The sequence below is a fragment of the Anas acuta genome, chromosome 17 (assembly GCF_963932015.1).
Source record: "Anas acuta chromosome 17, bAnaAcu1.1, whole genome shotgun sequence".
NCBI classification, from domain to species: domain Eukaryota; kingdom Metazoa; phylum Chordata; class Aves; order Anseriformes; family Anatidae; genus Anas; species Anas acuta.
Window position 1 is genome coordinate 4,573,735 of NC_088995.1, and position 23,919 is coordinate 4,597,653.

The 23,919-nt window shown below is 46.4% G+C and overlaps 1 protein-coding gene across 3 annotated transcripts in view; it reads left to right on the top strand.

Annotated features, from left to right (window-relative positions):
* RTN4R (reticulon 4 receptor) overlaps positions 1–23,919 on the top strand; it is a 72,555-nt gene that overhangs the window by 31,817 nt on the left and 16,819 nt on the right. Inside the window, exon 2 of one of the 3 annotated variants that reach the window (XM_068653931.1) lies at positions 2,520–2,629. The exons of the other annotated variants lie outside the window; for them this stretch is intronic. The gene's annotated coding sequence lies outside the window, so the exon portion shown is untranslated. The remainder of the gene's footprint in view (positions 1–2,519; positions 2,630–23,919) is intronic. 3 annotated transcript variants of the gene reach the window in all.

The following is a 23,919-nucleotide window of genomic DNA, read 5'->3' on the forward strand; positions in this document are numbered from 1 at the left end:
CACCTGGACCTCAGCAAATCCGTGCAGGTGCTTAGCATGCACCTCCTGACAGTCAGGTGGGGTCTTTTCAGTATATAAAACCAACACAAGTAGACAAGGGGCAACTGGAGAAAAGGCCTCTTGGCTAACTGGGACCCAGTTCTGCTCTGGCACAACTCCTGGCAACACTGCTCTGACACTGCAAAGCTCAGGATCTGTGGCTGAAAAAAAGAGCTGACATAAGGGCAAGCTGCACCCTGGGATTATAAGGAATTAGTCCTGCTAAAAAGACAGGATGATCATTCAGGAGAAATGCTGAGAAAACTGCATTTGTATTCTGTGGAAAATTTCAGCATTAGCCCCCCTCATCTCCCATTTGTATTTCCTATGGAAAACACCACTGCCCCCCCATTTTCTTATGGATAGGAAATGCAATCCCAGCTGCTTTGCAAACATGGAAGCATCTTGCTTTCTGCAATTCTCAGGCATTACGAGTATTATTTTTTTCCACCAATAAAAATGAAACTACAGGATACATTTTAGAATAGAGGTTTGAGGGTTCAGAAAACAAGGAAATTAAAGCAAATTGTGTTGGGGTGTTCAAGCTGTGGATGTGATACCTCAGGGTGGTCCTTTAAAAGCACTGCATTTTCTAAATGCTCCAAAAAAAAAAAACAACAACAGAAAAAAAAAAAAAACACCTCAGCTGGCTCTGTCCTTTAGACTGGAATTACAAAACGAAGAGACTGTGCAAAACTGATATTTACTAATATACTTGGTACAGATTCGCGTGAAATCTTTGTCTCAGGCTGAGTTTTAACAGCCTGGATTGTAAACACTGTCATAAAGAGCAAAGATTGCCTGGAGGGCTGTAAACGGAGGGTAGGGATGGGTAATGGCAGAAGGCAGGAATGGGGTGCTACGGCTGTGCGTGGGGTAGAAGGGACATGCACAGCAATTGGCGTTTCTTATTTAACAGCTTCATTAGTGAGCTGGAGGCAGGCAGAGGCAGCATGGGAATGGATGTTGCAGATGGTGTTAAACCAGGAGGTGCTGCAAGCAGCAGCTCTGTGTGTGAGGCCAAGCAGTGGGGAGAGGCTTGAAAATCTGGCACAAGAAGGTGATGCTCAGCTCACGAGCAAATGGCCCAGGACAAAGATGTCAGAGTGCTAAGTACAGCCTGAGGCTGCCACACTGCAGGGACTGGCTGCTGCATCTCTCAGATCACTTCTTCCAGGCTTTTTCTTGTGGAGTTTCATTGGAGGAGGGATGGTGCAAGGGACCAGCAGTGGACTGCCCTTGTCATGCTTTGAGAGAACAGGAAATACTTGCAAAGTATTACACTTGCAAAGGTCCAGGGCCTTGCCTGCTTCTGTGCAGGCAGTGTGCCATAGCAAGGGCTCTCTAAGAGGGCAACATCTTTTATTTCCCATCGGTAACATTTTACAGCAGGGATGCGAGAGATGCACTATGGGCTGGTACAGCTCTTTGGCCCTGCTGGACCTGCAAGATTAGGAGTGGGAATGCAGCTTGCATTTGGACAGTCTGGCTTTGAAGGCATCAGAAGACAGAGGAGCTGCTATTTCCCTCTATTGCTCGTCATTGTGGCTAATCACTGTGACTCATTTCTGAATTTATTTCTCTGTCTGTGACCTTAAACTGCTGGGTCTTACTTTGCCATCCTCTCCCGGATTAAAGAGGCTCTGACTACCCTCTAGTTTTCTTCCCTGAAAATGCTTAGATGCATTTATCAGGTCACCTATTTTAGCTTGTCTTTAGGGGAGAGGCAGATCACGTGCCTTCCATCTCACACCTTTTTTCCTAGCCGTTGCTATTATTTTAGGTTCTTCTTTGCAGCTGCTCCTGGTCATCAGTGGGGAGGGGGACACCAGGATCCCCCTGGCTGTGAGCAGTCTTGTACTTTTCTCCCCATTCACTTGGGATGGTCTTAGGCTGGGGAAATACTCTCACCCTGCTTTCCCTGTGCTGCAGCATGGGCCAGTTCCCTTTTGGACTTGCAGAAGACCACTGCTGTGTGCTACATTTACTGCGGGTGTGCAATCCGAGCACTGTGACTTTAGCTATGACACCGGCTGGGTGCTGCATTTGTGATGAGCAGTTATTGCTTTCAGACATGCCCTGGCAGATTCACAGATCTGGGGAAGAGGCAGGGTTGGATGTGGTGCATTTGGACATGGGCAATGATGTTTCATTTTATTTTATTCCTCTCTGTGTGAAGCTGGCTGGCCTCATGCCAGCCTTTCCCTCTCCTCGGAAAGCAGCCGCCTCTCTCCCTCCTTCCTCTGCATTTACCTGCTGTTCAGGGCTAGCATCCACTCTCTCACTGCAGGTTTCAAGCTGTGGTGAATGCCTGGGCCCAGTTTAAAATGGAGGCAAGATGGCTTTGCCCATTCCAGGGTGATGGTTGGACCAGATGATCTTGGAGGTCTTTTCCAACCTTAATGATTCTGTGATTCTATGATTTGGACCATAGCCAAGATCAGACCCATGGGCTAGCAGATCCCCCTGTTTTGTTCCAGCACTGGGAGCTGTGGTGGGTCCAGGAGAAGATGCCAGCAGCCTGCTGGATATGGTTCACCTGGGATGCTGAGCTAGAACCAGTGGAGTCCTTCAGTGGTCCTGCCCTCAGGTCAGTGACAGTTTAAATTGACAATTTGAGGTTTGAAGAAAAAATAGATGGTGTCTAAGTTGGAGGGACATAGGGAGCTGCAGGTGCATGTGCACAACAGGCACTTGTGGCATGCAGAAAAGGCAGGTGTACAGGAGCACAGAGGTTTCTCCCCTCTTCTTTCCCTGTCCTGCAACTCTGTCTGGTGGAAACTCCTCCACTTCCTCCTCCTTCGTTCACATTGAGCTCTGTGAGTTTTGCAGAAATATTCCTTTTCACTGCAAAAAATAAAAATAAAAAAAAATGCGCAGAGTGAAAAATCATAATTTTCTCAGCACTCAGAAGGGGAGAAACATGAATAGGGCTTAGGGTGGCCCAGGATCCTTACTAACAGAGGTTGGCACCTCTTCTTCATATCAGGACCTCCTTTTCCTTAGATTCCAGGTGCTTCCCATATACATATATATATATATATATATATATACATATACACATATATATATATATATATATATATATATATATATATATATATATATTCATAGTGAATGTCTTCAGCAATTGGATGGCTTTGCCTTGGGCTCCCAGGACATCCAGGCCCTGCCTGGCCCTTTGCCTGCTGCTGTCCTCCTCGCTGGTCCCCAGAGAGGCTGCAGAGGGTGAGCAGAGGAACAAGGGTGTGGAAACGACAACTTTGCAGGTGTCTGAGGAGAGACAAAACTTGGGGAGCTGGGCAGATGTCCTTCATTTTAGGCAGACCGGGCTCAGATCCTACAAAGCCTCTCTTCTGGGTTGAATGACAGCTGACAGCAAGAAGTTGTACTTGGCTCTGCACTATGCTTCTAAGCTGGCTCTGTAGCCCTTGCCTATTCTCCTCCTTTTCCATGCTCAGCTGTGCTTCCTGCAGGAGTTCCCTGCTTCGTGTGTTCTGCAACACCCATTCCAGGCATTTCCATGGGTTTCAGGTGAAGTCAGGCCAGGGCTATGCTAGCAGCAAAGCTTTCCTAGACAATGTAATAGCAAGGCTAATAACTTCTTCCTTTCCTACTGTCTGTGTCAAGCTCGTCTCCTGGGAAAATACCCTCTTTAAATAGCAAGATGAGTGTTTTCAGGTTGCAGAGTGGCTTTGCAATGAATCACATCAAGGACTCTCAGTTCTTGACCTTTCCCATCTTGTTGCAATTTCTGAGTGTGTGGCTCAGGCTGTGAAGTGGCACCAGCCCCACACAGTCTGATCCTGGCAGAGACTGAAGCTCGTGAAGAGCAGGGCCAGCCTTTGCATGGATGGTGTTAGCGAAAAGTGCCATGCCCCTGGGAGTGCTGTCAGGTCACAGCCACAGCACGTGGTTCCTGCCACGTGTGCTGTGTCTGCATCGCTCCTGCTCTCGGACACAGCGTGGCGGTGCCAACTGGAGCATGCTGCTGTTTTAAGTGTTGGCTCTATAAGCTCCTCTGTCTGGAGCTAGTTGAGCTAAGTGGCACCCGAAGGGCCAGCAGCATGAGCTGGGGGAGGCCGAAGGCACCAAACTCTGCACAAGAGCAGACCTGGGAGACCTGTGAGCCTCCATGCTGGACGAGAAGGTGACACCAGCACCATGCCAGAGGTAGGATCTGTATGGGGCAGGCTTCCTTCACAGGAGGCAAGAGGAGCAGTCAGCAGGCTCTTGCACAGAGCTGTGGGTCCCAGGCCTACTGTGGCTGCACCGACCCCAGCTCAGATGCATCTGCTTGAGCTGCCTACCCAGCTGCTAAGGCCCTGTTCAGAAGAGATCTGAGTGAAAAAGGCTCTCCAGACTAGCGGGCAAAGGATAGATGAGGGTTGGTGTCAGGAGCTGGAGATAAAGCACATGTGCTTTACCAGGAGCAGGAGCTGTGCCCAGGCAGGTAGCAGGTTTGGTGTCACTGGCAGGTTCAGGTGACAGTTTTTACATTTACCCCTAGATCAGCTCTGAGTTTGAAGCAGAGTGGAATCCAGGCAGCCTTAGTGCCTCTGCAATGCAGGAGGACAGAAAGCATGGTTGTCTCCTAGGGCTTACCAGCAAGTGACTGTGGTCCATACGTGAGTACTGCTGCTGACCTGGCTGGAGAAGAACCTGGAGATCTGGATGAGCACAGGTCTGCTTCAAACCCAGCTTTGCAGGCAATGTATGTGTGAAATGGTGATAGCTGAGCTGTGGCCATGGGCTGTTATGTGCAGGGAAATCAGGGTAGGCACAAAGCAATAAGAAAAAAAAAATGTTTTTAAAATTCAAATCAGCTTTTTTTCTTTTCATGTTGTGGGTCTGCATTTTCTTTTCGACTTACAGGCTTGGGTTGCTAAAATGGCTGTTTTGTGCTTGTTTCTTTAATTAGTTTCTTAGCAGTTTCCCAGTTTTTCCATAGAGACTTTTACTTCTAAAGAAGGCTGTTTCTTAAGGTTAGTTCTTAAAATGCTCATCTGTACTGAAAAAAAAATGGTGCTAAAGCCCAAGGAAAACCTTTACTGTAGGAAAGGTACAGATGAGCAAAAAATTCTACTTTCTGATGCGCTGAGTTTTCCATTAAGGGGTTTTGGTTTGACCATATCCCACCATCACAGTTTGCCAGTTGAATTTAAGGGGACTTTCGCATCTCAAGAAGTCAAATGCTTTAGAAAAACCCTCCTAATTCCCTGCAGATGGGAGTATGAGTCTAATTTTAGACTAGCTTGTTTGGAAATGTCAACTCGTGTGTACAACAATTTTACAGCAACTTTGTTCGTGCATTGAAAACTGAAATCCCTTTTTAATGTTAACAAGGAATCAATGTGTTTTGAATGTGCAAAGATTTTATGCCACTAGGAGAGAAGATTTTTTTATATGTATATAATAAGTCCATGGTATGTCCATGTTTCAAATAATCCATATCTTTCTTATTGTCCTGCCTCAGAAAGGATGCTGTAGTAATGGAAAAACTTGTGAGATGGGCAGTCAGGATGATCAGAGATATGAAATAGGTCTTGGACAGGGAAGGACCCACACAGAGGTCTTCATGCTCGGGGAAGAAGCAACATCACAGCTAATGGCAAGGGCCTCCAAAGATAAAAGATGAAATGCTCTGATGATCTTTGTTATGGTTACGTGGGTTCTTGTATTTAAAATAAAAAATAAAAATAAAAAAATAATAAAAGGGTTTGCAGGAGCAGCTAAGACTCTGATTTAGAGCTGCTTAAGTGTTGCAGAAACATGGATTTAACTTCTAGAAGATTGAGATTTCTTTCTCTATATCTGTCCCTTTTTATCAGTTTTCTAAAATTATGGGAAAGCATCCCACAGATACGTTTTTTTTTGGTCGATTCATTCTGTGTGTGTGTGCATGTGTGTGTCTGTGTGAAAACCCACAGTACATTGGTGCTAACTGCTTAGTTTTCAAAGACAGACCATGCAAATGCTTGGTAAAAGCTATCTAAATCACACAGTGAACATAAGTAGCGTAAAACATTGGAGATGTTCTGAAACAGTATGAATTATTTTTAAGCAAAAGCTCCCAAATAATAATTGTATTGGCTTACCTATCTTGTTGGTGTCTGATCTAATTAGATTGAAGCTTTGCAGTGAGAGCAATGGGAATGTTAACTCACCTTCCCAAGATGTCTCCAAGCTGGAGTGGATGTTTCTGTTCATAGTCAGGACATTTGATGTTACCAATTCACAGATAGCCTTCGGTGACAAGTGGTTCTCCCAGATTCTCAGGCTCTCATGGTGCCTGCTGGTGGGGTAGTCACCCTGGCTGGACCACTGGGCACCTCTAGCAAGATGTGGCCACCATGGGACTGCTGTCCTGCATGTGTTTCAAATTGGCCTGTAGACCACATCTACCTCTTGACTGAGGAAAAACAAAAAGTAAATTTGGCTGATTTCACTAAAGTCAAAGTCATCCTCCTAGTGACAGCCTGTGTAAACAGGTTACAATAAATTAACACATGGGTAAAGCCAACCAGCAAGCCCAGCTCCACTCCCAGCTCTCAGTCTGGATTGTTCCCTCTGGCTTCTGCTCAGCCCCCACCATCCCTCCTAGCCTTTCTCTGCGGGGTAAGAGGAGACTGGAGAGAGCGGGTACCTGTTTGGGGCCTGGCTAACTGCTTGGATGTGTCCTTGGTGGGGGGAAACAGAGTTCAGAAGCAGGTTGCAAAAGATGTCTTGAGGGCTCTGGAGTCCTCTTGAAAATCACAAAATCACAGAATAGCTGATCTTGGAGGGGACTTCTGGAGATCCTTCATCTCAAGGATCCTTTTATTCTACTGCTGTTGGAGCGTGCTTATATCATGGTCTTGTGGCTAGCCTTTGAGCATCTGCTAGTCTGTTAACGGAATGCTCTTAAACTGATTTTAGAAGAAATCTCTTTGATGAACAAAAAGGAACCCTCAAGTGCTGATTTTCTACCCATTTACCTCTTTGTGCAAGAGGTAATTGAACCGTAGTCATAAGAACATATTGTAACAGTTTGCAAATTACATGCTATAGGAGGTCCTTGGTGTCCTCTTGTAGTTTGAACTGGTTTTTCCCTCTCCTTACCAGCACGCCTTGCAATAGGAACCTTTTCACGGCTCCACAAGGAACCTGCAATAAGAGTATTTCAGAAATCATTGTTTATTCAATGTTTATGACAACCCTGGAATTCAAATTAACTTGTGTCAAACTAGCACAAGGGTGGTTACTGTGCTATTACACAATTTCTAAATTACCTTTCTGGAACCCTTATTTTCACAGCTCTGTGGTCCCCTTGTTGCAAAGCTCTGATGTTGCCTAACAGCTCTGTGCTTCAGCACTCACCCTGGCTTTACTTGCACCCCTTTCCCTAGTCCCTCCAGCAGCAGTACAAGTTGTCCTCCTGACCTGGACTTGATACTTTGAGTAGAAGGATGACATGCTGATCTTTCTCAGGTTTCTGACCCAGGTCAGCAAGTAGCTTGACATCTCTAACATCTTGGAGTTCCTCAGGATTAAGTAACTGGTCTACAACAGCCAGTGAAATTTGATGTTTGAATTCAAAGTACCATGGGCCTTACTTGGGATGGGTGTATGGGTATCTGTATTAGCAATCTCAAAGAGTTCTTGCTCTAAATACCACCTTCTTAAACCCCAGGCCCAGCAAAGTCTGATGTCGATGTCATGCCCTCCTCTCATCTGTCCTTCCCTGTTGACTTGTTAGCAGCTGCCATCTTGCAGCAATGTCTATGGGTTTCTCCTTCTGTTCTCCTTCCCAACCCTAAACACACCAGGTAGCTGCATGTGGTGGAATGGCTGCCCAGGCAGCAGCCATGTCCTGGTTATGTTTGTAATGGCTGAACACGCATTTGTTCCATCAGGCAGTGTGGAAAGGGAGCACCTGCAACGTCACCCTGTCCCCAGTCGCACCGTGCTTCTCTGGATGAAAGGTGCTCTCCTGGGGTTACAACGTGGGTGGAGGTGTCCCAGCCAAGAGCTCTGAACGTCTCCCTCTGCTCTCAGTCAAGCTGGGATGACATTTTTGCACTCCCCCATGCTTGCGCTTAAATCATTTATAGATTACCGACACATTTATACGTGCTATGTCACCTCCCAAACACAGCTTGCTTTCTGCCTTGTCGGAGCATAACGAAGCACACACATCAGCAAGTAGGTCGGGGTTGCCACCTCGGTCTGCTTTCAGGGAATCTGTGATGTCACCACTTTATCCCTTGAGCGAAACCCTTTTGGGGTGCCTGAAGGCTCACCTGACAGGCAGCTCCATGTCCCACCTTAGAAACCTTCCCTTGCAGTTAGCACTGGGCATAGTGGGGCAACAGGAGCTCCCTGGAAGGCAGTAGAAGCCAAGGGGAAGCATTCCCCTCTCTGCTGGTGTATTTCCTTGTGGAGCAGCCACTCCTGGCACTGAACCTTGTCCTTGGGTGTGAATGGCTCGGCTCAACATGCTGGCATCACTGCACCCAGCTTACCGTGTTGACACAGGCTCCTGGGAGAACAGCATCAATACTAGGAGAATATTAATACTAGCGGAAGGCAGAACCATTGTTTACCCTGCTTTTGTTAATCAGTTTGTTTCCATTCGTGATCCCAAAATGAAATTAAAAGGCTCTGTTTACATTGCTGAATTATCATCTGCTCCAACAGGTAAAGCACTTTGGCAGAGAATTAGTGGAGCTACGGACAGATTTGTGTTAAAAATATGTGCATATTTTCCCACTGAAGGATTTGTTTGAAATGAGCTGGAATCTCATGCCTTTGTGTTTAAATAAAACATCATCCACCAGCCACCCACACATGCTGCTGGGATGCGGTGGCCCTGAAACGAGTTCACCTTTAAAACAGCTGAGTTGAAAGCTTCTTCTGTGCCGGATTCAAAGGTGATTTTTCAAGATGGCCTTGGAAGGTAGCTTAAGGACTCAGAATGTGCTTGAAGGAAAAGTGCAAAACTGATGCCAAAGAGCGACTGGGGAGTGTGTGCACATGGCTTCAGTCCTCAAGAGCTGGCACTGAATTGTGCTGGGGGAGGGGGTAGGGAGGGCAGTACTTCTATCTCAGCAACAGGAGCCAAATTGTCTTCTCTTGTGCTGCAGTGTAACCCAGCATAGAATGGGGCCCTTGCACCTGCCTCAGAAGGATGAAAAATCTAGTTCTGATCATTTCTGCTCAAGCAGCACTAAATTTATAACTCAGCACAAGGAAGACAAGATCTAAAAACTAATTTAGCAAAAAATAGCCTTTGCAACTAAAAATTAATGCTTCGAATGGCCTAAATGAAGCTTGAAAATAGCTTTTATTCTGCTCCAACCGATGATTCACGTGCCTATTTGCAAACAATTCAAATGCAGTAAATTGAGAGGAAATATAAATCAGGTTCCTAAGTGAAGCTGCATAAATCCAATAAATGATTGATGAGAGATTCCTGTTTTAAGATGCTGCTGTCTGTCTTCAGTGCTGAGGCAAAAAATAATGGGGCTGTCGCCTTGTTGGGCTGTGCCGAATACCTCGAGCTTACACCAACCTCTGTACCTCATTCAAGGTCAGAGCTTTCTCTTGCCACTTGGCCAAGATGCCCAAAAAGAGAGCTGCAAAATAAGACTATGGCACAGATCTTTGAAGTCTCTCCTCCAAGAAGACAGGAATGGACTCATCAGCTATGAGTCAGATGTTGCAGTGCTACCCTGCAAAGGGTTCAGTGGTCCCACCAGCATGGACCTCGGTGCTGCATGTATTAAAAGCATGGGCAGAGGGGGACAGTCCCCTCCCTCACCCTGCTGCCATGCTGCTTTTGCTGCAGCCCAGGATACGGTTGGCTTTCTGGTCTGCAAGCACACATTGCTGGCTCATGTGGAGCTTCTCATCCACCAACACCCCAAGGTCCTTCTCCTCTGAGCTGCTCTCAATCCATTCTCTTCCTAGCCTGTATTTGTGCTTGGGATTGCCGCAGAGATTTTTCCCAGCTTGGAGGTTCAGGTGATAACCCACAGTATAGGGGAGCTATTTTCTAGGAAGGGCTTTGTGGCCCAAACACATTTCTCATATGTATGTCTTGTCCTTCTTTCCTTATTCTCCATGTGACCAGAAGCCCCATGTGCCTGGGATTCTGGGAGAGATGCATGCTCCTGCACAGCTCTATTCCTGGCACAAAGTCTCCCATGCTGTGGCTCTGGGACCCTGCACTTCCAAGACAGCAGCTTCTGACCCAGGGACTGCCGTGAACACCCAGTAGCAATTAGCAACCCCTTAATGCAATGCTGTGTGAGAAAGGGAGGGCTCTGGCCACTCCATCCAGCTGCCAGGATCCTGCCTCCAGCACAAAGCTGGTGTTAGAATATCCCGAGTGCCCTGAAGGGCCATTTGCCCGTCCTGCTCAGATTGAACAAGCTTTGGCAGGCTGCCTTGTGTCACACGCTGCTTCTGCCCCGAGGGCTGACAGTCACCAGCAGATTTTTCCATCCACAGAGTGGATGGGTACTCTGGGACAGGGACAAACCTCATACAAGTTGTTCTGAAGCCTTAGAGCAGAAGAAGACAGTTCTGGGGTGCAACCTCCCCAATCTCTTCTGGGCATGGAGAACCTGAGGAACCATGGGCTCCTGGGGACCTCATGCTGCTGGGCTGTGCCCCACTGTCTTACCTGTTTCAGCTTGGGTTGTAGCAGACCACATCACCCTGAAAAGATCTTTTTTCTCCTTAGCCTACTGCCTTCATCCTTCCCCACCATCAGGCAGTCTATAAGTGAAGGGAGGGACTAGAAAGTTCAACAAATTTTTCCAGAGCCTGACAGCTCAAGACAGCTGCCACCAGCTCCTGCTCCCAGGCAGCCTGGCATAAATCAGCATCAGTGGAACAAGGTGGCTTTTCTCTGCTCCAGGTTGTTGGATTTGGCTCTGACACAGTTTTCATGAAAAATTTATTTTGTGAGAAAATGGATTTTTGATCAAACCAGGCATTTCTGCATAAAATATTGTTTGGGCTGACATTTTCCCATTTTTTTTCCATGATACAGTTCCCTTCCTTTCTTCTCCCACCCTCTTCCAAAGATACAAGCACAAAAATAATTCAGAGGCAGTGTTAATTTTTCAGTGAAAGTGTCTGGGTTTGGGTAACAGAGGGCTGCATATTTTTAGAGGAAATCAAATATCAAAAGTAAAGAAAAGTCAGGTTTCAGAAATAAAACCAACAACTCTTAATGTAGAAATGACAGCTATCTGGTAAATACTTTGTAGGAGAGTACATGTGGTCTCTACATGGCCAGCCTGCAGCACAGCTCATCTGGAAGGCTAAGCTCCTTCTGGGGCTCTTGCTGGCCCCATGGGGACATTAGAGAGCTTGGTCATCAATCCCCAAGGCCAGTAGCCCAAACTCATCAAGCCAGCCAGCCTGCAGCCCCAGACCTATTCCCCACTGAATTCTTTGACTCATCCTTCCTACCCACCCCCTTCCTTCGCGCCCACCTCTCCCAGTTTCCCCGGTCCTGTTGCTTTTCTTTCCCACCCCACAAACTGCTCGCTCTGAGGACCACGAGGAGAGGAGCCAGTGCTGTGGGCAGAGCTCAGATGTCTGCAGAGGAGGACACTGTGTCCCCACCTGGTCCCTCAGCTCCATGGCCCTGACCCTGCAGAGCCATGGGTGGGGTAAAGGCAACAGTGCTAGCGGCCTTCCTCCCTCCTCTTACTTAAGGCCTTACTTACGCCCTTCTTCTCAGTGGGATTCACTGTGATGGTCCTCATTCTCTAAGTAGTCCTACTTTGGGTCCAAATGAGGCCAGACAGAACACAAAATTAATCCACCCCAGTGGCGAACAGCATGTTGGGCACAGGAAGGAGGAAGCGGTGCCTGGGGTCCCGAAGGATGCTTGCTCTGCAGTGGAGCTGATTTCCATGTACCCCAAGTGTGCTGCCATCTGATGGGGAGATGACATCCCCTAATGCCCCAGATTCAGCTTCTTTCTGCCCTATTTCTGCCTGGTCCACTGACAGGCCAAGAAAATCTTGGCTTTCCAAAAGCTCCATGTGGCAAAGGTCTCTCTCAAAGGCAAAGGCTTTTTTTCGTCAAGCCACATTTCCCCTGGCACAAGCGAGCATCTTTCAACAGGTGACTGCAGGTCCTCTGTCCTCTGGGCTTGTGGCCACAGAAACACAACACAGGAGCAAGCAGAGAGATGCAGAAAAAAGCACCCCATGTGTTTTGGGGGTTCGGGGACTGCTTATCCCCACACAACTCTGCCTTTGTCACAGCTGAGCTAATCAGAGCGATGTGTCACCTGGAGCTCCCCAGCTGTCCTTGCTGAAGCTGTCTGATGTTTGTGACCACCACTACCACAGTCAGCCCACTTGCAGCTACAGCAGTCCCAGTACCCCCCTCCCTGAATCAGCTGATGCTGGGAACAAAGGGTGCTGGTGCAACAGCAGGGCTGGGGCTGGGGCCAGGGGTTTGTAGCTTGGCTGAAACTCTCAAGGCGTGTTATGGGGGATCCTTCTGGCTGCCCTTGAAAAGAACAGAGCTGGCTCTGGAGAGACCCTAGTGAGATTCCCCCTGCCAGCTGTGGCTGGCAGCTGGCTAGGCACACGGCCTTGAGAAATTCTTGCCATTTTCCAGCTCTTGCTCTTTTGCACGACTAGCAGAATTTCTCAGTGTAGAGACATTTGTCAATTTGCATAATTAAAGCACTGCAAACTCATCCAGATTCACAGATCCCTGCGCCGGCTCCCCTGAGACTCACCACTTCACTCCCATGAATTATTTATTGGCAGCGCTGTTTCAAATGGGCCCCTTTGTCTGCTGTGTTTGCTCCAGATTTCATTTCTCCAAAGCAGAGACGATGCTGCGGTCCTCTGAGGCAGAGTGTGGGGAAAGGAACAACTCCATTTGCCACAGCCCTTGCTTTTACTCTGTCCATCAGGTGAAAGCCAGGGAACTCCCTTGGAACGATGCGGCCAGCACAACCTGTGCTTTCCGCAGCGCAGAGCTGGGACCCAGGAGCTCAGGGCACCCCAGCTCCTTGTGCAGGGTGCTCTTCCTGCAGGGTGCTGGTGGGGTACCACAAAGGGCACCCTGTTCCTCTCAAAGCAGAATTGCTTTGCCTCTAGTGAACAGGCTCACCTGCCAGCCGCCTGTCCCATGTTTGGACACACAGAATATAATAGGTAACATAAGAGAGAGACAGAGAGACAGAGGAGGGCAGCAGCAAGCGGGAGGTACTCAGAGACCTCGCTCATATTTGCAGGCATTCCCTGCCAGAGTTGAGTGTGTGCTTGTAAATCCCACATCAGAAGAATACAAATATTTGTGCTGCAGAAACCCTTCTGATGAAGTCCTGGAGCTCGCCTTCTCAATTCACTGTAGCCTTTCAGAGGTCTGTTTGGTTTTGAGCCCTACAGACATGACAGCTGCAGCACCGGGAGCCCAGCAAAGTCCCCATTGATTTCCCTGCATCTTCCATGCATCTGCAGAGCACAGTGGGGCTGTGGCAGCCAGGTTAGGAGGCCAGCATGAAATAAAAATGCAGTGGTCCCAGTGCTCAGTTAATCAGAGTGAGTCCAGGTGCCAGAGGCTGCATGCAGCTTTGCTAATAGTGGTGCAAAAAGCTGAAAATAGAGCACGGGAAGGTTTGGGGCAAGGAGTGGTTTAGCAAAACCAGGGATGCTCATCCCTGTCCAATTTAGCAGGCTGACCTTTCGTCCTGGACCAGGACCTGGTGAGGGAATTTGCAGTTGTGAATTCAGCTCCAAAAGGTTGCAAGTTGCCAAAATTGCAGATGCCTGTGCAGCACTCCTTTTCTCCCCATCCATGAATATGCATGGACAATGACGTGGCCTTTGAGCAGGACCATGGGGGCTCCTGGCAGTGTCGATGGTGGGCTTGGCTGGATGTACAGCGGAGGGCTTTGCACTGGGAACCCAGAGCATTTAGTTCCCACAGCCCCAGCTCTCACCGCACTCATCAGAAGGTGCAATCACACCTGCAGTGCTGAGGCCCACATGTGTAATTTTCAGTTCCTATCCCCTTCGTTAAATTAGACGAGGCGAGAAATGGTACAATGCAGTTGGGGGCTATTGTGAAAAAAACTCTGCAAAGGATTTTCACAGTGTGATGGAAGCTAAAAGTATTCATCTGGGCTTCTCAGTTTTTATTTTTATTTATTTATTTCTTTTTTCCTGGAGACTGCTGTTGCTGATGTATTATTTATACGGCAGGAAATTAGACTCTGAGGACTCAAGTATTCTTCAAATAAGCTTCCTAATTCTGTCAATTAAGAATGCACAGGCTGCTGGGTCTCTGGCTTGGGAAGAGCCACAAAGGAGTGAAAGCTGCCCCTGGTCATTGCTCTGATGTGCTGCATCGCCGGCATGCTGCAGACATTTCAGCTGGAGGAAAAAAGATCTCTGTCCCAAAATCAAACGTGTGAGTTCCCTCCCTAGGAGCTTTATATAAAGAAGCTCTTGCAGATTTCAATGGGACTAATATCTTTCTCATGCTCTGGAGGGGGAATACTGAAGCCCTGAACGTGTGGTCTCTCTTTGTTGCACTCTGAAATGAAATCTGGTGCTTTTCATTACCATTAACAAACGGCTGCCAACGCTGGAAGACCACTGTTATGAGTTAGGGGTCGTTTACTCTCTAATTAATTCTGTAATTCTTCCTGTGCTCCCAGTGTTATTCTAGAGCAAATGAGTTGACATGTAATTAATACATAAAAGAGCATCTTCCCTCCTTCACAGCCTTCTCTTAACCAATCTGTACTTTTAAATGGGTTTGGAAGTCTATTCCTGCACCAGGACTTGTGTGTGTGTTGGGGGGGTGATCCTGGCCATGGAAGAGGGCTTGGTCGGAGAACTGCAGGACTGGCTGTTCTCATCTCCCACAGCACAAGTTGTATCCCAGAATAGAGAAAAGAAGCAAATAGACCATCCCAAAACACAGCTGGACATGGGGCTTCACCATGAGCTGCTGGCACCAAGCTGGGAGACAGCATGTTCCCTTCTACCTGCAAAATGCTCAGCACTGGTCTCTTGCTGAAGAAATTCAATTTTTAGCCAGGAAAAAGCAACAGGGGCTGAGGCAATGTTTGCCAACACATTTACAAATTCTTTGGTGCTTTTTCTGCACAAGGTATAAGGCACAGAAAGATGCTAAATGGTTGTGCTCCCTTCAGTGTTATTATGAGAAAGGTGAGACCTCTCAGAGGACAAGCCCTTTGTCCTTTCTTATAAGCTGGACAGCGTCCCTTCAACCACCCCAGAATCACACTGCTGAGGAAAGGAGGTTGATGGCCGCAGCACAGTTTTTCTTTTTTTTTTTATCTCTTTTTTTTTTCCTTGCTCTGAATTTAATGTCCACTGCAAATGCAGATCTCTCCATCTGGAGGAGGAATAAACGCCTGCACTGTCTGCTCTGCATAGACATGATAACTCATTCTGGAGGACAGGGCTGCATCACTCTGTGCAGTGCTTGAACAATCCTGCCAAAAGACCCTGAGGACAGGACTGCCACTAAGGGCGACCACCCTCTCTGCTCTGGGTAAGAGCTGGACGGGTGATGACTCTGTCCCTGGGGTGCTGGTCGCAGGTGGCATTGGCATGTAAGGCCCCAGCTGGATGCATGCTGGGGAAGAGTCTTGCAGAGATTGTTCAAGCCCTGCTAGCAGACAGACTTCAATGCATCTGCTTGGCCACAATACTTCCAGTAGATAGTTTTGTCAGCAAATCTGAGTCCGAAATAGCAATGCTTAGAAAAGCTCTTCAGTAGTGCATGCCAAGGATCCATCCAGTACAAGATCAAGTACTGTGTGCCCTTGGGAGCATGGGTCCTTGTGCAGACAGTGATGCTCCCACCACCCTCCAGTTCTTCCCTGTCCCCAAAGCCTTGCAAATAACACCATGGTGACCAGTGGCTCGCTTCTCTGACATGGAGCAGGGGCAGAGAGTGACCGAGAAGGAGCAGCAGAGATGAAACATTAGGGACTGACCTCAGCACCTCTTCCCTATACCCCTTGGCTGCTTGTTGTGGAGGAGGTAAAAGAAGATGGATGGTCGGGAAGGAGTTTTTAGTTTGCTTTTATTTCTCACTGCTCTAGTCTGTTATCCATAAGCAATGAATTACATTAATCTCCCTTACTCTATGTCTGTTTTGTCCATGATGGTAATTGGTGAGTGATCTCCCTGTCCTTTTCTCAGCCCACAAGCTTTTTTTTCTTTTTCATTGTACTTTCTCCCCCTATTCTTTTGAGGAGAGAGAGTGACAGAGCTATGTGGTAGTGCTGACCAGCTCATTGGTGTTAAACCACCAAAAGGACAAAACAGAAGCCAACCAAAATGTATCTGGTTGGCAGGACATCTCTTGTGCAATGTGGTGAGGAGATGATGACATGGATTGGTTGCACTCAGCTCATTGGGCTACTAACCAGTTTGGTGTCAGCATATGTGGGTTTAATTCTCTCCTTCTCCCAGCTGCTGGGGGTGCCAAGTTTTGGTTGAAAAGACTTCCAGGCAGAAATTAGCTTGGTACAGGCTTAAGCACTGTCTTGCATGAGCCATGTGGGCAAGCATGTGATAGGTGTCGGGAAGGGAAACTGGGAGCAGCAGAGCTTTCTGGTGTGCCCAGATGGGTAAGAACCATCTGGTGCTCTGTGTCCAAGGACCTCACAGTTGGCAGTGCCATGGAACAGGAACCCTGTGGTCCAGGAAGGGCTCCATCCACACTGTGGTGCTGGAAAACACATCCCATGGCTTCTGGTTGATTTCTTCTTAAGTTTTTACCAGCTGCATATGGAAAAGAGGGATCATGACCTCAACCTCCAGCTTCTTCTGCTTGCACCACGCCCCTTGCAAAACCTCTCAAAGGCAATTTCTGTGCTGACGCACAGACTCGTATGCTTGGATTCTGTGCTTCTAACCCAGCCATCAAGATGCTCCCTCAGTGCTTTATTCTGAAGTTTATGCTCAATCTGTAAACAGCAGGATGCCCTTAGTCAGACAAGTCTTCACTGGGTACAAGTACCTACAAGCCAAGGCCACATCCCAAGCATCTTCTGAGGCTTCCAGATCTGGCTTAGCCTGCTTGAGCAGCTGTGCTGCAGGAACTGATGCCATAGGGAAACTCATAGCTGTGGTCTCTTCTCTGCTCCCATCTGCTCTGGAGGAGGAGCTCTCTTGGTTTATTCCTGCTTTTCTACTTCTTGTCAGGCAGTAGCATTTTGCAGAGACCTGCCAGCAGACTTCTGGGGATGACTGTGCTCAGCAGCTGGATATAGGTGCAAACGAAGAGCAGGGTAGTCCTGGAGGGCACTTGCCTCTTGTTCTGAGACATCTCTTTCATAGGCGTGATGCTCAGCGCAGATGCTGTGCAATAAGCAGGAGCAGAGGATGCCATCAGCTACCTGCACAAGTGACTCAACCCTGCCTCTACTTTCGAGGCTGCCCATAGCCAAAGCAGCTGTCTGCAGGGTCAGGAGACATCAGAGAGGAAGGGCTGCAAAGCAGCACAATGTCTTGTGGGGCAAGACCTACAAAGTGTAGGGCCCACACAAGTTCTTTCTGAAGGAGGTGTCACTTCAAAAAAGATGGATCAGAGGAGTATGGATTTGTACATCTAAGCTGGTGCTCTAGTGACATATATTTGACCAAACATGGGTGTCTATGTCTAATCAAGCCATCTTTACTCCCAAGAGTGATGTTTCTCCTTCTAAATGCTTGCACCTGCTCAACTAAATTGTGTCCCAGAGTCTGTTACCCAAACTGATCAGCTCCCCTCCCCCAAATTAGAAATAATGAAATGCAGCTGCAAACATCATCTAATCTCTAGGATCTGTGGTGCACAGCAAAACCATGTCCAGATCACAACTGGGCTATAAAGAAAGGGAAACAGAACCTCGTAAGATTTATAACTGCTACCGATTGTCTCCAGGACCGTTTGTTGGGATCCCTGGCCTTCACACTCTCTACAGTAACCCCCAGCCAGCCCTCAGCATTGCTGCTGCAGATGGGAGAACCTCTGCTGCTTCTGCAGCTGGCACCAGGTCTGTAAATCACAGCACCCCCTCCTGCCTGCCTGGCCTCCCTAAGAGTACTTAAATCAACCCTAAATGAGCTCTTTTAAGAAAATGTAGGCAATCAGCAATGAATTATTGTGAGGCACAAGGGCTTTCTTAAAAGCAATGAGCACTTATTGGTCATCTGGACTGCAGAAGGCACAGTCCTTTAAATCAAAACTTGCAGGTCAGACAAAGCAATGCCTCTTTCTGTGCTTCCTTAAGCAGAGGTTGCCTCAGTGGGTTGTCAGCATTTTCCTTCTTCCCCTCTGTCCTTTCAAACCATCCTCTTCAATATGATTCCTGTGTGTTCCTCTTCCATTTATCAAATGTGCTTTTATTAGCTGATTTTTAATCTGAAGCTACTCTGGCTTTGGCTCATTTACAGAGACCTTCTGAAGGGCTTTACACTTTGCCCCGTTTGGAGCCACAGTGAGGCCAGCTACAGCTAGGAAAGTCTGGAAAATAGTGCCCTGTTGCTGGACAAAGTGGTGCTGCTTGCTTCAGGGGTGCTGCAGTTCAGTAGCCTGACATTGAGCCTTTCCTCATCCACTACACTTGCAAACAACAGCTACAAATCTCAGCTTGGAGATGGACCTAAATTCTCAGAAAACGGACTGTTTGGGACCTTTTCATTTGCCCCCTTCTCTATGAGGTTATGGGAGATAGATAAGTGAGTTAATTTTTTCATCTTCTTTGCCAGAAAGAAAAAAAAAAAAAAAAAGGAAAAGAAAGGAAGAAAAGAAAAGAAAAAAAAGCCTTCAGAAAAAAAACTCCACTGAACTCCTGAACACAGAAATTGACCTAAAAAAAAAAAAAAAAAGCTAAATATCTGGACTATTGTCTCCAGTACTTCTGGGCTCCCCAGTACACCAGGGACATACTGGAGTGAGTTTAGAGGAGGGCTACGAAGATTGTTAAATGACTGGAGCACCTGTCGTACAATGACAGGCTGAAGGAACTGGGTCTGTTTAGCCTGGAAAAGAGGAGACTGAGGGGAATCCTCATTAATGTATATAAATATCTGAGGGGAGGGTGTTAAGAGAATGGAATCGGTCTCTTTTCAGTTGTGCCCAGCAACAGGACAAGAGGCAAGGGGCACAAAATGAAGCACAGGAGGTTCTAGCTCAATGTGAGAGGGCACTTTACTGTAAGGGTGACAGAGCATTGGAACAGATAGCCCAGAGAGGATGTGCAATCTCCTTTTCCAGAGATATTCAAAACCTGCCTGGATGCCATCCTGCCCTGGGTGCTCTGGTTGATCCTGCTCTGTGGGGTGGTCGGACTAGATGGTCTTCAGAGGTTCCTTCCAAACCTGCCCATTCTGTGTTTCTGTGATTCTGTGATCTTAAGATCAGTGATAAAACCTGAAAATCAGCAAGAGTTCACAGAGACCTCCCTGTCTTGATGTCTAGGCAGAGGCTTGGGGGGGCACACCTTCCCCTTCCCCTCCCTCCATTTGCCTTCCCTGAGCTGTACAAGTGAGGGGGGCGATAGGATCAGAGCAGTCTAAGTGTAACACGAAGGCAACACATTCATCATCAGCCTGATCTGCTCATTTCCATGTTGTGTGGTGGCAGTGACAGCTCTGTAATCTCACTTTAGAAAGTCATTGTTATGGGTCATATTCTGTCAAGGAAACCACAGGTAATGTTTTGACTTCCTTATTTGAATTTCCCTAGTTTAAAAGCATGTCAGAGTTCTCCCTTATTTTGTATGCAATGTTAATGTCAAGAGAGTCGTGATAAAATGTCATCCCTCCCCAAAATATTTTTTCTGCAAGTGAGAGAGCAGCTTAGTTTCTGAGCAAGACTGGGGCAGTTCTAGGATGAATAAAAGTGGAGCAAAGGCTGGAGTTTAGTATGGGAGAGAGGCTGCAGTAGCAGTGGTAGCACACAGTGTTATGACAGCTGCTTGGAAAACAATGTCTTGGGAGAAAAGGATGTCAGGAGTTTCCTCCGCAGCCCTCACCTACCTCTGTCTCTGACATCTTTTCAACAAAGCATTTATTAATTTTTCTGCAACATGAAGTCAGCCATATTTGGTGGCGGACTTTAAAGATATTTCTCCAGCATCAGTCACTCCAGCAGCACCAAGTCCTCCCACCTGCAACGCTCAGAACCAAATGATACGTGATAAATAGGGTAGACAAGCTATCCCTGCTGGTCACAAGTTCTTCTTGACTCCGCTTGGATGAAGTTCTCATCTCGAGGGTTCAGGTGCCTGAAACTGCCCCAGTTTCTTTGAAGTCTTCTCCAAACCATGAAGACACCATTTAGCAACACACAAGTATAGCTTTAAGCTTGTGAATTTGGCAGTGAGGTGCAGTTAGACATGTTCGAGTTATGCAGGGCACCAGGTCTATGAGGAGACATACTGTGATGCTCCTACATTATCATTATCAATGGACAGCAGCGGTGTTTTTTGCCAGAATTTGATGATTTTAAACCTGTACATGGGATCTCATGGCTCTGCCCAAGATATATGTGCCTTGGACCAGTCCTGAGGAATGGCTCCTCACTTGTGGCAGATGTGTGAGACCACCATTTTGCTCTGGGATCTCACCAGTTTTCAGAGCATGCTGAGTGTAGGCAGGTTGTGTGAAAAGCATTTTTGTGTGATCCCATGATGAGAGCTTCAGCTGGTAATCTAAAGAGTGGTCTTCTTGGCTGTTGAGAGATCGCATTTTTTATGCAAGGGCTTTGCTTTCTACTTTTTAAATAGTCTTTCTATTTTCCTAGGCTCTCCCTCATGCTCTGTCCACAGTTTGTATTAAATGTATTTAAAAATATTTTGTACTACTTAAATACAAGAATACTTCAGTTCACTTCTTCATTTCTGCAATAGCAGTCAATCCATCAGCATCTACTTTTTTTGGAGAGTGACATGTTTCACCACCCTCTCTAACTCATTTCTTCCAGAGTCCTCCTGGTATACCAATGCTGTGATCGTGACTAGCATGGCACTGATAGCATTGACTTGTTGTTTCTGGTCAGCCTGGATTTCTGGAGCTGGTGTAAACTCTTCTTGTAGTCTAAAGCTTTTTCTGTTTCTAATGTCAGAGTCACTGGAGAGGCCGTGTTCTAAAATGTCAAAGTATTTGTACTTTCTTTTGGGGATAACGGGTCAGTGACTTCATCAGGTGTTCAGCTCAGACCATTTCTCTTAAAGGTTGGTCCTTCTCAGTGCCATGATGGTGCATTCATTATTTCAAATTTCATGCAAATATGATTTGAAATGTTCATACTGATCTTAGACAAATCTGCAATACCTTTGCTTTACTTTGCATATTATTTCAGACAGTCCACAGAGAAAGGGCAATGGATGGTAGTTTTACACCAGGGCCCCGCTGACCGATCAAGAGAAGGGTGGGTGAAGCAGATACAGAAGAGACAGAGGTGACGATGTACTCCTTTAGAGGATATGTCACAGGTGTGGAAGATGGCATGGAATCTTCCATTCCATCAAAGCCAATTCAGTATGTGCTTTGAAGTACCACACATTTTCAGAATCTTCTGTAACCATCAAAGCCTTTTGTTTTATCCTCTGGGAGATTCTTCTCTTGGATTAGGTAGTTTATAGTAACTCAGACATTAAAATGCTGATTTTGCAGCTATTGTATGTCATTTGTTTCCTTTGCTAGGTTGTTTGTTTCTAGATATGATCTGATCAATGGCTGTAGAATATAAATTTAAATGAATGGTCTTATGTCTCATGGTAGCTGACATCTATTTATTTATATATGTGTTTAATTCTTAAATCAGTGTCGTATATTAATTTATTAATTTCTATGGACAACTTGCAAGGCTGTGAAAATCTCAGATGCACCAAAGCTTACAAACATCTTAGCAGAAGGCTTAGTTGCAAGTGTTTTTTGATTTCTTTCTCATTTAGATTCCTCCCCCTCCTCCCTCCCCAGTGTCTTTCAGCATGGACTTCCCTTGTGACTGCTGGGAATGGCTGAACTTCCTTCTAGGCATGTGGGATTTGTGTGGTTCTGAAAGCTGTAGGTCTGTTCCTCCTGATATTGCAGAAATTATTTTGCCAGCATTAGAAAAATTGCTTTTTTTTTTTTTTTTTTTTTTTTTTTTTGTGCAATAATTCTGCTATCAAACATTGGCTTCTTTTTTTTTTTTAATCTTTTTTCTTATTTTCCAGAGGTTGCAATGTTGCCTTGTCTGTTTTCAGTTGCTGTTTTAAGTAGTCAGGCTTCCACATTTGCCTTGAATTATCTTCTCCCTGTTTTTTGAAGGTGCTCACTTTAGAAATGATTTTAAGTGCACTTAGTCTCTCTCTTTCTCAGAGTTTTGTCTCACAGTTGCTTCTCCTCTGGAGAGAAATTTTCAGTGCGTCATGGGACCTGACTTTCATTGTTGTTATTTCACAGACTTCTCGGACTGCAGCTGGTTTGCATTGGCAAATTTCAATGAAGTTCTAACTCGTGTGGAGCAGAGCTGGGGGGGACCTTTATTACAATCTGTCATAGCATGAGATTATTTTTACCTCTAAAAGGTAATATTTTGATGTCCCTTTTTTCCAAACATTTCTTTGATCTCTGGAAAATCTCTTTTTGTGGAACACCACATCCTTCCCTTCCCTTGAATAAGGATGACAAAAAGGAGGCACAAGAAATTTCACCTCTGGTACTGTGCTGGTCTGAGTGATGGCTTCAAATCCAGATACTCTGTTCCAATTTGAGGCAGAAATTGAGCTGGGAGTATTATGTCCAAAAGTTTCTGGTTTTATTTTGTCCAGCTGTTTGCAAACAACCTGCCTAGGGTTGATCTAGGGTTTTGGTTTACTTCCTCATTTCAGCTCTGTCTTGATGTGGGTACCAGATTGACTACATTGGTAGCCTGCCATTGCACAGCTCATTTTCGGGGTCCAAATTTGAACTAGAGAGAAGGAACAATATATTTGTCTCTGTGGTCTTCCCATGTCTGCTTGTTGGTTAGCCTTGCTGTAGTGACTGGTGGGACAGTCCTTCTTCCTTCTGCTCAGTTAATTTACCATGCTACACTGCTTCCTCCTGTGTTTTTCCAGGATTCTGCAGCCCTAAGGACACACAATTAAGACATTTCAGCCTATGGACATAACTGGTCCTCCAAGTTCACCTGTGGATACGGATTCTCCTTCTTTTGCCACTTCTATAACTTTCATGTTGTTTTGGTTAAGCAAAAACATCACACCTGTTGTAACTGCGATCAATAATAACAAACATATTCTTTCTGATAGTCTCTGTGAGCCCCAGGCAAGAACTAACATTAGGCAATGCAAGCACAGAGCACAAATTCAGTCCCAAGTAAACCACCTTCCCTTCAGTCATTATCAGCCATCATCTTGCAACTCTGTCAGTTCTTCAGATATGGCTCTTTTTTTATCTACAGCCTTTCCCCCTTCACTCTGATTAGTTGGAAGGCTGATCATTTCCCCAGAAGTAGCTGCATTTTTCTAGCCTATATCAATATTCCACTTCTTCCACAAATGTTCTATCATTTTTCTATCCCCACTAAAGCTGAAAGTCTCTCCAGCTTAGCAGGGGCAAATTTAATTAACCCACTATTTTCTCCCTCCCACATCTAGATCATTCATGAAAGTGCCTAGTGAGTCTGGGTTTAATGGTGGCCCCGATTGCCTAACACAGCACACATCCTCCTCTGGATACATCAACCGGTTAACATTAAGCTTCAGTTAGGATCATTCAGGCAGTAGTAGTCATTCCTTCAATCTAGTATTAATGCCTATTTCATGTGACATGTAAGGAGTGAGTCAGTTGATCCTGTAATGCGTTGTCCCTCTGCCTGCTGTGCCCAGCT